The sequence below is a fragment of the Pinus tabuliformis genome, chromosome 2_2 (genome assembly GCF_031772625.1).
Source record: "Pinus tabuliformis cultivar Carrire ecotype Pingquan chromosome 2_2, CPIR1, whole genome shotgun sequence".
Lineage (NCBI taxonomy): Eukaryota > Viridiplantae > Streptophyta > Pinopsida > Pinales > Pinaceae > Pinus > Pinus tabuliformis.
In genome coordinates this window covers 616,582,437-616,594,216 of record NC_142300.1, presented here as the reverse complement: position 1 = coordinate 616,594,216, position 11,780 = coordinate 616,582,437, and the positions used below count along the sequence as shown (strand labels likewise).

At 37.9% G+C, this 11,780-nt stretch overlaps 1 pseudogene across 1 annotated transcript in view; it reads left to right on the top strand.

The window, feature by feature from the left end:
• The first annotated feature begins 1,031 nt into the window (after positions 1-1,031).
• LOC149194163 (putative LRR receptor-like serine/threonine-protein kinase At1g06840) overlaps positions 1,032-11,780 on the top strand; it is a 314,494-nt pseudogene continuing 303,745 nt past the window's right edge. Inside the window, exons 1-4 of the transcript XR_016255078.1 lie at positions 1,032-1,364; positions 1,522-1,672; positions 10,018-10,178; positions 10,338-10,488. The product of XR_016255078.1 is annotated as a putative LRR receptor-like serine/threonine-protein kinase At1g06840 (transcript). The remainder of the gene's footprint in view (positions 1,365-1,521; positions 1,673-10,017; positions 10,179-10,337; positions 10,489-11,780) is intronic.

Genomic DNA, 11,780 nt, shown 5'->3' with positions numbered 1-11,780 from the left:
TCTAGTTAAAGAAAGAATAACATAGGATTCGAACCTAAAATTTAGTGAGACTTTATCCACACCACTTGAACTATATATTAAAAACACAAATTAAATAATAAAAAATTCAAAATTTTATATATTAAAAACACAAATTGAATAATAAAAAATTCAAAATTTTATATAAAATTATACGATCACTTTATTTTATTTTAATTTTTTATAAAATTAATCGATACCCATATATAGGGATTAAAACATTAATTTCATAATATTTTAAATTAAAATGATAAAATATATTATAATTAAATTTAAAAATAATTATATTAGATTGTTTTTCGTAAGTGTGAACTAAGTTTTATTATTCAAAGAGAATTATCTCAAGTTAAATGATTTATGAATATGAAAAGATTCATTATATTTATTTAAAGTTTTTTTTTTTTTAATGATTTCGTGAAATTACAAATTTGTTAATAATTGAGTGAAATAATAATTGTTTATTAATTGATTATAGATGTTATTTTTGGGAGTAAAATCTTGTAAATACAATAGTTAATTTATGTTTTTGATAGTAAAAATAGATTCAACATCCTCAGAACTTCCAAAACACTCAGAATTTCCAAAACACTTAAAATATAAATTTTAATAATTTTGATTTAAATTTACAAAAATTCGACCCAGATTTTTTCTAAATATAACCATCCATAACTTTCAAGCGCAAAAAAGCATAATCGTTAGACTCGGGTTATTCCGTGACGAAAGAAGCATAATCGTTAGACTCGGCTTATTCCGTGACCAAATTGATTTGACAATATATAAATTTAATTTTTAAAAACAAGTGTAATAACTATTTTAGATATTATTTCAACCGTAAAAGTGTGATGCTTCAATGTTCTAAATCTAGCTGTCGGCGGGTATTTCGTCATGCATGTTCGAATGGCAGGACCGCTGAACCAGGGAGGATGTCGTTCAAAATCAATGATTTTCAACGGAACAGCGAAGGTCAATGAATGTTTACATTGGGCCCTTCGCCCACGCACCCATTTTCTTCCACACAATCCCAGTCAAATTTGATTGATCATCGTCTGGTTGTAAACATAAAACAAAAACATGGTCAACGTCTTCAATAACTTGCATCACCAAATCACCTTAACTCGGGCACGAGAAGACCAGTTCTTTAAAGAATTGGAAACCTTAACTGTTTTGTATCTACATCCACCATAGAGGAATAACAGAAAATGCCGCTGTAGATTACATTTCTGTTCGAAGCAGAGCAGGTGACACAATGAATAACAGAACACCATCCCTGGCTGTTCTTGTTTGCATCATCCTCTGTTATTATTGCTCTTTACCTGCTGCTGCAAAAAGTACAGATCCTCTTGAAGGTAATTTATTCACATTTAACTCAATCATAAATACTGCAATTCTTATATCTTTAAGGTATCAGTTTCTGAGAAACAGCGGGCCTTCAGTTTGCACAAATGACTTTTAGTGTAAATTTAAAAGAATGGGTCATGTCAAGATTTATTTGCTTGGTTGCAGTGTATGTCCTTAAACGAGTTAAGGCCCATCTTGGAGATCCATATGGACACCTGAAGAACTGGGAGACGGGTGATCCATGTATGGTACCTTGGACAGGAGTGTTATGCTCCATGGCAACTGCAGCAGATGGCTACCTTCATTTAGAACGCCTGTATGTTCATTACATGATTTCTCGCATCTGACGTATTAGATGGTTTAGGTTTCTCAAATTTCTGATTTTCTATGTTTTGTATGCATTTAACTAAAAATGCGATAAGAATTTGATTATAGGTGGATTGAATATGTTTGCATAAGTTCCCGGGTCTTCTTATTGTAAACTGCCGGAAACCCAAAGCTATGCCATGCACCTTATGCTGAATTTATATACATGGTTGGAGGCTTAAGTTTTCATGAGTCCGGAGGTGAGAAAATTTCAAATTAAGGCCCTTGTCGAGGCCGGCGCAGGCGTCCTATGCAGGTCTCTTAAACACCGAGTTACACTGAACCCTGAAATTCCCCAACTCCGAATTTTGATGTTAAATGGGTGGTATTCATCGTTATATCCAATTTCAACAGTCAATGCGACATTGCGATGGCAAGCTAATATGTTAGCCATAAGAGCTTATATCCTAAATAGTTTAGGACCTAAATCTGCCCAAAAATTACATATAACCTGATTTTGCATTGAACAAGTGAAACAATGCTTCGTATCAATGATTAGTCCGTGGGGTAAGGCAAACATTTCCTCTGAATTGTTTTACAACACCGATGCCTACATCACTCGTATGATTTTCCGCAGGTTATCTTCAAGTGTGAAAATAAGCGTGCAGGCATTCACTCTTACTCTAGGTCATCCTTCAATCATTTTTGAAGAATTAATTTTTAATTTTTTTAATGCTTATTTTGGGTTGCTTTGCATCACCTTCAATTTTCTTTAGCTGTACTGAAACTGTTCAAACCACCTTCAATCTTTTCCTGAGCCGGATACTCATTCTTATTTCATCCTCCAACCACTTTTGATGAGTTAATTCTTTTTATGCTTATTCTGGGTTGCTTTTATGTATTCTTCCATGTGATATCGTCACCTTCAACTTACTTTAGCTGTCCTGAAACTTTTCAAAGGTATTATGGTTTGCTTTTATGTATCCTTCCATGTGATATCGTCACCTTCAACTTACTAAAACTTTTCAAACTGCCTTCAAGCTTTTCCGCTCATATTGTATGAGAATTGTTTGATGTTGAAGACATTGCAAATCCCCGATGTCTTGGTACTTCCCAGTTCACGTGTCTTGGTACTTGCCAATTCATAAGTTATTGGCTAATGTGATCCAGGTGGATGTTGGTGGTCACCCACTAATCCCATGTGGACCCCCACTGTCTCTTTCAGTTTTCTAGTTTCTGTAATTGGAGCACAATCTACAATTTTTAGTAGTTTTTTCGGGTCTTGAACTTCTAGAGTCGTTTTGAGGCTCTAAATGACGTTTTTTAGGGAATCTAGGAGCAACATGGTTCTATGGACTGTTGTTTCTCTTCCCTAAGTTGCAGTGTTCGGATAGATCTTTCTAACGAGCTATTGTATGCATCAAACGAAGATCGGGTGCCAAAGTTATGACCCCGGGAAGTTGATGTACTAACTTACCCAAAACGGGGACTACAATTTGGCGTTTTATTTTCTAAGGTTAGGTTTTGGGATGTTAAGGGTTTTGCATTGTTTCTCAACAATAAATAGGCCTTCGAGCCTCATTGTAACACAGTTCAGAGGCATGTAGCCGCCACATCTCTTCTCAGAGATAAACTACCATCGCCCTAGCTGGTGTATTTCCATTTATGTTTGTAAGCATATTTCAGTTTGTTACATTAATGAAATGAAGTATTATTTCCGTTGCATCTCTGTGTTTATGGTTATCTCTGTAATTTGTTGTGTCCCTATTTAAATCCGGAGCAGTGGTATCAGAGCGGTCTACTCTTTCTCTGTTTTTCTTTGCGTGTCCCCAACGAGGTTGGGATATAAGGAGTTAAGGCTTGAACTGGTCGAACCTTTACAATACTAGCCTCGCAAATTCTGACGGCCTCCCATGGCGGATGAAAAGAACGACGAGGGGGCAGGAGATCCTATCAAAATCTTGCTCGAAGAAGCCCTCGAGTGACAAAGGAACGGGATGATGGACAACTTTGCCCAGATCCTTCAGCGGCTGCCCAGAGGTGACACGTCGGCTTCCAACAGCTACTCTAGAAACGCCGCGCCCTTTAAGGTACCAGTTAATTTTGAAATACCCATATTCGAGGATCAGATAGACGCAGATGTCATAGATAAATGGTTAAATTTGCTAAAAGGGTATTTTTTTTGTTCATGAATTTCAGGGAAAAGATTGTTTTCGCTCTTCTCAAAGCATCCCCCCACATCAAGGACTAGTGAGAAAACTATTGTGAGCAAAAGGATGAAAGTACAGGCTCACTATTTTCAGCGACACCCACTTGGAATTCCTTCCGGGATGCCATCAAAGAGCAGTACTACCCTGTCAAAAGCTATGAGGACAAATACATAAAGTGGACCACGCTGTGGCAGGGATGGGACCAAGATGTGTCGAAGTTCACAAACATTTTTCATACCCTTCGCACATAGTTGGGTATCAAAGATTCTGAGCTGCATCTGGTACTCAAATACCGCGACTGCCTACATAGATACATCTAGGAAGAGATGGAGTTCTTGAACATCTCCTCGCTTAGCACGGCGTATCGATACGTTGTCAAAATCGAGCAAAAGTTCAAACAAAAGAAGCGAGATTTTGGATCTGCGAATCTGAAGATCAAAGGACAAAGCCAAGGCAGGGTGACCCAAGACAACCCGTCGAAGCTGCAAGAAACGAACAACACCATGAAGTCAAAGAAGGACACAGGAAAATGGTGTGAGTTCCATAAGATCCCCACTCACAACACAAGTGAGTGCCGGACTAAGCAGTCGCTGGTGGCCGAGTTGAAGGCTTCCGAATTAGATGCATGTTCCGACCCCGAGTCAGAACCCGACAAGGGAATTGGCAAAGGGAAGCAAATCATTGATGCGGAGCCCAATGTCACTGTTGCCACCGCCAAGATCCAGAAGAATGAGCCTGAAGATCTAGAGGAGGGGGAGTGACTTTTCCACTCACAAATGTGGGTGAAGGGTTCGCCGCTGCAATTCATTGTCGACAATCGCTGCCAAAAGAACCTCACCTCAGAAGAGGTCATGAAGCGGTTGGGCCTACCGACTACGCCACACCCGCAACCGTACAATATCAGGGGGCTTCACCAAGGACGAGATCTCCGAGTTCGCCAACAGTGCCGCCTGCCCTATAGCATCAAACCTTTCACAAACGAGGTATTGTGTGATGTTACACCACTGGATGTTTGTGATGTGTTATTAGGCTAGCCATACTTGTGGAGGCGACATGCTGCGTATGAGTCAAGGCCTCACATTGTCATTATCTCTTTGAATAATTCATTATACAGGATACCGGAGGTAGCCCCACCTACCGCCACTTCTTTGATCACTGCCAAGAAAGGCAACAAGCTCATTTCCCAAACTAGAAAATTCATTTTCTGTTTACTTCGCTCCCAAAGTAAGGGGAAGATCGTCACCACATCCATGACCCCCGCGAAGGGTTCCTCCACGCAGCAGCAGAAGTAAAGGGATACGGTCATGACAGAACACAGGAACAACTTCTCCTGACCCACAGGGGTACCACACAAGCTTCAGGTGGGCAACAAAGTCTGGTCGCATCTGCATAAAGAACGCCTTACAAGAGCCCATCAGAAGCTCCGACCACGCTGACATGGTCCTTACACCATTACCAAGGCTGTGGGAAATAATGCTTTGGAGCACAACATTTCTCCATTCCTTTGCTTGCACCGAGTGTTCAATGTGGAACGCCTTCGACCATGCTTCCCATCATTATTGGACACATCAAAGATTGCAGAACAGCTCACCAGGGACCAAGTTCAGCAGATGGAGGAACTCAACGCAATGGGGACCATTGCTTCCTAAGGGGGAAGGAATGATCCAGGTGGATGTTGGTGGCCACCCACCTATCCCACTTGGACCCCCACAACTGTCTCTTTCGGATTTTCAGTTTTCGTAATTGTAGGACAATTTACTATTTTTAGCAGTTTTTCGGGTCCTAAACTTCCAGAGCCGTTTTGAGGCCCTAAACGATGTTTTTTGGGGAATCTGAGAGTAGTATGGGTCTACGGACTAATGTTTCTTTTCCCAAAGTTGTAGTGCTCGGATAGATCTTTCTAACAAGCTATTGTACGCGTCAAACGAAGATCGGGTGCCAAAGTTACGACCCCGGGAAGTTGATGTACCAACTTACCCAAAACGGGGCCCACAATTTGACGTTTCATCTTCTAGGGTTAGGTTTTGGGATGTTAAGGGTTTTACATTGTTTCTCAACAATAAATAGGCCTTCGAGTCTCATTGTAACACAGTTGAAAAGCATGTAGCTGCCACATCTCTTCTCAGAGATAAGCTACCATTGCTCTAGCTGGTGTATTTCCATTTTTGTTTGTAAACATATTTCAGTGTTTTACATTAATGAAATGAAGTATTATTTCCACTGCATCTTTGTGTTTATGGTTATCTCTGTAATTTGTTGTGTTCTTGTTTAATTCCGGATCATACTGCTGGCTTGCAGAAAGTGTTTGGCATAGAGTTTTAACCACTATTAACTTTACACATATATTTAGATTGGTTAAATAAAAATTCAGAAGTGAATACAGTGCACAAAATTCATAGAAAAAAAAGTTAAAATTAAATTTCTAGCGTGCTACAAACCAGTGTTTTACAACCAGGCCGAGTCAACTCGGAAACGGCCTGGTCAAACTGAGCCATTAAAAAAATTTGCGACCAGGCCAGCAAACCGGCTCGGTTGACCGAGTCAACTATGACTCGGCCTAGTCATCCAATGACCAGGCCGAGTCATAGTTGACTCGGTCAACCAGGCCGAGTCAATGAAAACCGGCTGGGCAGGCATAAAAGACATAAAAAAATTCATTTTTTTGGTATTTTTCAAATGTTTAATGGAGTTTAAGGATTCCAAACTGTTTAATGCAGTTTAAGTCACATATGTTTTAATATGGAATCGAAATCTGCCATATATCTATTATCACTGTTCAGTGTTGACTATTCAAGTGTGAAGGGAGCTGAGTTTTGCTGTATGTGTTTCCTCATTCCACAATTATTTCAGATCGTGTCCATTGTTGGAGTGACATGGTTATGCACTGATTTTCTGAGCTGAAGAGTGAAAGGGCTGATATCACTATCATTGTTGAAGATACCAGTGGTCAATCCCTTTGAAATAAGCCCAGGTTCTTCATATCTGTTTAATGTACAGATCTTATTACAACTAGTAAATCTGATATCTAGATTCTATATATCAGTCTAGACTCTATATATAAGGTATCGTCCAAATTACAATTGAAATGTCAAACGATGCCCTGGATAAGGGCCTACTCTTGCACTCAACAGAATACCTAAGAGACTCAAAGTTACAAAACAAATTAATGCAAAAAGGACCTAAACGGTACTATGCTGCTGGTTATAAGGCCTAAAATCTGCAGTTAATATAACTTTTCCTCAAGCCCTACTACACATGTCCGAGCCCTAAACACTTTACTTGAGTCTTGACTCTTCAGTGCAAATGATTATCCACAGTCAAGCATAAGTCCTGTAGTTCATTGTTAGTGGATGTCGAGTTCTTTGGAGCAGGTCTGTAATAAAATTCTGGGTGTGCAATTGAAAAGGAATCCCAACCGAATCACAAGGGAAAAAGGAAGAGAACAGATCTTAAGGATAAAAATTTAAAATAACCCTAGACTCAAGGTAAAACAACACCAACGGATCAAAAATACAATAAAGTTCTGAAATTATACTCAAAGAATTACCCAAACAAATTCCATTGGAAATTTGGAACACACAAAGGAATACAAATTGAAACCCTTACCTTGACACCTAGAGCTACTGTAAATTTTTTTCACTGTTCTGATGATGATGATCCAGACTCCAGAGATTGGTCGAGATGATCTTGGCTCCTCTGGCAGTAGCTACTAGCCAGTAGTAGTGTAGCTGCTAGCAGTGCTGCAGTAGTACTAGTATTGGAGTCTGGTCACCATCACAGTTTACTTTTGTTGTAGAGGCCATTTCTAGCCTCCTTGGTTATTTGTATTTTGTTTTGAGTCTTTGATCATGTATGACAGTTGACTATGTATTGCCATTGGGTACCATTTTGATATAATGGATTGGTTCATGAGCCTACTTTGATCATATGTTGTCTTCCATCTATATTATAATGTTGTGTGTTTGGACTTTGGAAACATGAATGAAAATCTTTAAAATTATGTTTTTTTATAAAAAAAAAAATATTTAATGTATTTTTTACAACGACCGAGTCATTGAAATCGACTAGGCCGAGTCATTACCGAGTCGGAGTCGGAGTCGGAGTCGTCCTCGGCCGAGTCGGAGTCGTAAAACACTGCTACAAACTAAGTTTCTGAAATTAATATTTATAGTTGAAAATTAAATTTATGAATTAAATATGTTTGTAAAAATTACAAATATTCAAAATAAAAATTTAAGTGCAATTTCCATAATATGAAAAAAGTTGCTAGGAAAAAGAAATTTATCGCTTTTATTAGTGAATAGATGAGGAGATAGACCAGTGCTTGGCTTATCTTTGGGCTAGTGGAGCCATTTACCATTCATGAGGAAGACTTATCATTATCTATTTTCGACGATTAAAGGGTTTTCCTAAATCATGCTATAGAAATTAATTCTATAGGGTTGAAAACTAGAATTATAAATTATGCAAAGAAATGATTCTACCAGTATTAATTTCAAAATAAAACCTAGGTATTGTTTGCCTAAATATCACGAAATTTAGTGATTACTATTTGAAGAAAATATCTAAAACAAACAAAGCAAAATAAACATGAAAGAAAATTCACAATTAGATTAAACCCACCCTTTGAAATTGTTTGTTATTTAGATGATATTGGTTCAATCCCTTTACTTGGTTACAAAAACTCCAATCTACAATGATTTGCTCACACAATGAGCTTAAATAACATTAAAAAAAATGTTTTCTAAATTAATTTTGTTCTAAGAAGATGTAATGCTCCGATATTATGTTTATGGTGCTCTCGCTCTATCTGGAGCTTATGGTTTCAGATGGTCTTATTTTGGTTTTATTTTGCCTCTTCTGGCTCGAGACTAATCTCTCCATCTATCTTTCCATCTATTATGTTCTGCCGTGGGTCTCCAGGCAATACGGAAATTTGGTTTGTTGTATACAATGTCCATTATATTTCCTTAATATAATCTATATGGTTTTTTTCTTCTGAAAAAAATGCGCCGATATTATCTCACTCAACAATAACTATTACTTAGACTCAACCACCTCAAAATAAAATAATAACCGATATTATCTCACTCAACAATAACTATTACTTAGACTCAACCACCTCAAAATAAAATAATAAGCAGTTGTCTATAACGCGACTTTTTGAAAGTCTTTCCGGCGAGTTTTTCCGATCCAAATCCGGCAGGAATTTATTGGAATCGTAAGTTTGATAGCTAGTTTCTGCACAATGAAAGCGTCCCAGAGGTTTTTCAGGGTTCTGAATCCAAATATGCAGTTAAAAAACCATTTTAACTGCAACAAATCAAGATTTAACCTCAATTTCTTCCGCCGGATTCCGTCACCGAAATCTCCAAAAAGTCGCATTATAGACAACTCCAAATAATAATATGCTAGTGACGAACTTTGGTAGGTTAAACAAATGATAAATTAATGTTACATGGATGATAAATTGGTAATCGAATTGTTTATTATTTTTCCACCTGGGAAAGCTAAGAGAGGTAGGGAGACTTTATCCAACAAAAACAAAAAAATATCCCAGAAACCATAAAATAATCTCCACGGAAGTGCGCCGTCCTAGAATAGCATAAGTGGTCCACTAAGAGAGGGTGCACCACTTCTTGATCAATGAGATCATGTTAAAGTGCAATAATTTTATCTCTAAGTGGGTCTGTCCGAATTAAGTTTCGAACAATGAAGAATCTACAAAAATAGGGACGGCCTACTAGTCCAAGTCACTATACTTTTAGAGTGCAACGTAATGTGAACAATGTGTGTAAGTGGACATCTAGTGGGGTGCACCACCAATTAGGGGGACGACTGAACCAGGGAGTATGTCGTACAAAATCCATCATTTTCAACAGCAGAGCAAATGTCTAAGGGATTTTTAAAACACAATGAATGTTAGTAATTCCCATTCAAAACTTTACCTTCGCCCAGTCATCCATTTACTTCCACACAATCCCAGTCAAATTTGTTAGATCATTGCCTGGTTGTAAACATAAAACAAGAACATGGTCAACGTCTTTCATAACTTACTTCACCAAATCATCTTAATTCGGTCACGAAAGACCAGTTCTTTGCAGAATTGGAAGCCTCAACTGTTTTGTATCTACAACCACCATAGAGAAGTAACAGAAAATGCTGCTGTAGATTTCATTTCTGTTCGAAGCAGAGCAGGTGTCACAATGAATAACGGGTCATCATCCCTGGCTGTTCTTGTTTGCATCATCCTCTGTTATTATTGCTCTTTATCTGCTGCAGCAAAAAGTACAGATCCTCTTGAACGTAATTTATTCAAATTTAACTCTGTCATAAATACTGCAATTCTCATATCTTTAAGGTATCAGTTTCTGAAGCAGTGGGCCTTCAGTTTGCACAAGAGACTTATTGTGTAAATTTAAAAGAAAAACGGGTATATGTCAAGATTTATTTTCTTGGCTGCAGTATATGTCCTTAAACAAGTTAAGGCCCATCTTGAAGATCCATATGGAAACCTGAACAACTGGGAGACGGGTGATCCATGTATGGTATCTTGGACAGCAGTGTTATGTTCCATGGCAACTGTTGCAGATGACTACTTTCATTTAGAACGCCTGTATGTTCATTACATGCTTCCTCACATCTGATGCATTTAGATGGCTTAGGTTTCTTGAGTTTCTGGTTTTTTATTTTTATGTATGAATTCAACTAGAAATATGATAAGAATTTGATTATAGGTGGATTGAATATGTTTGCATAAGTTCCCGAGTCTTCTTATGGTAAACTCCGGAAACCCAAAGCCATGTCATGCACCTTGTGTTGAATTTCGGCAAGCCATTCGGAAGTTTGGTATAAATGTACAGGAAATCTGGAACTTATAATAAGTCACTAGGAAGTTGTACTATTTCACGCTATACATGGTTGGAGACTTAAGTTTTCGTGAGTCCAGAAGTGAGAAAAAATCAAATTAAGGCCCTTATCCTGGCCGGTGCAGACGTCCTATTCAGGTCCCTTATACACAGATTTTTGATGTTAAATGTGTGGTATTGATCATTATATCCAATATCAACAGTCAATGCGACATTGCCATGGCATGCTAATATGTTAGCCAGAAGGGCTGATATCTTAAATAGTTTAGGCCTAAATCTGCCCAAAAATTACATATAACTTGGTTTTCTATGGGGAAGGCATTAAACAAGTGAAACAATGGTCCGTACCAATGAATATTCCGTGGTGAGTTGGCATGGGGTAAGACAAACATTTCCTCTCTGAATTGTTTCAACTTTCATAACACCAATGGCTACATGAAAATAAGTGTGCGAGCATTCACTGTTACTCATTCTTAGGTCATCCTTCTATCATTTTTGATGTATTAATTTTTTTTTTTTTTGTTTATGCTTATTTTGGGTTGCTTTTATGTATCCTTCCATGTGACAGCGTCACCTTTAACTTTCTTTAGCTGTCCTGAAACTTTTCAAACCACCTTCAAGCTTTTCCTGAGCATAAATGTGGGATAGTCATTCTTATTAAATTCTGGAATAATTTTTGATGAATTAATCCTTTTTATGCTTATTCTGGGTTGCTTTTATGTATCCTTCCATGTGATATCGTCACCTTCAAATTCCTTCAACTGTCTGAAACTTTTCAAACTGCCTTCAAGCTTTTCTTGAGCATATATGTGGGATACCTTTTGTTACCACTCATATTGTATGCGAATTGTTCGATGTTGAAGACCCTGCAACGCCCTTTTGGGTGTTTTTCTCGACGTCTTGGCACTTGCCAAATCCTAAGTTATTTGCTAGTGTTGGCTTGCAGCCTGTATGTACTGGCACAGGGTTTATAGTGTCTGTTGATTACCACTATCAACTCTACACATAAATTTAAATTTGTTAAAAAAAAAATTCTGAA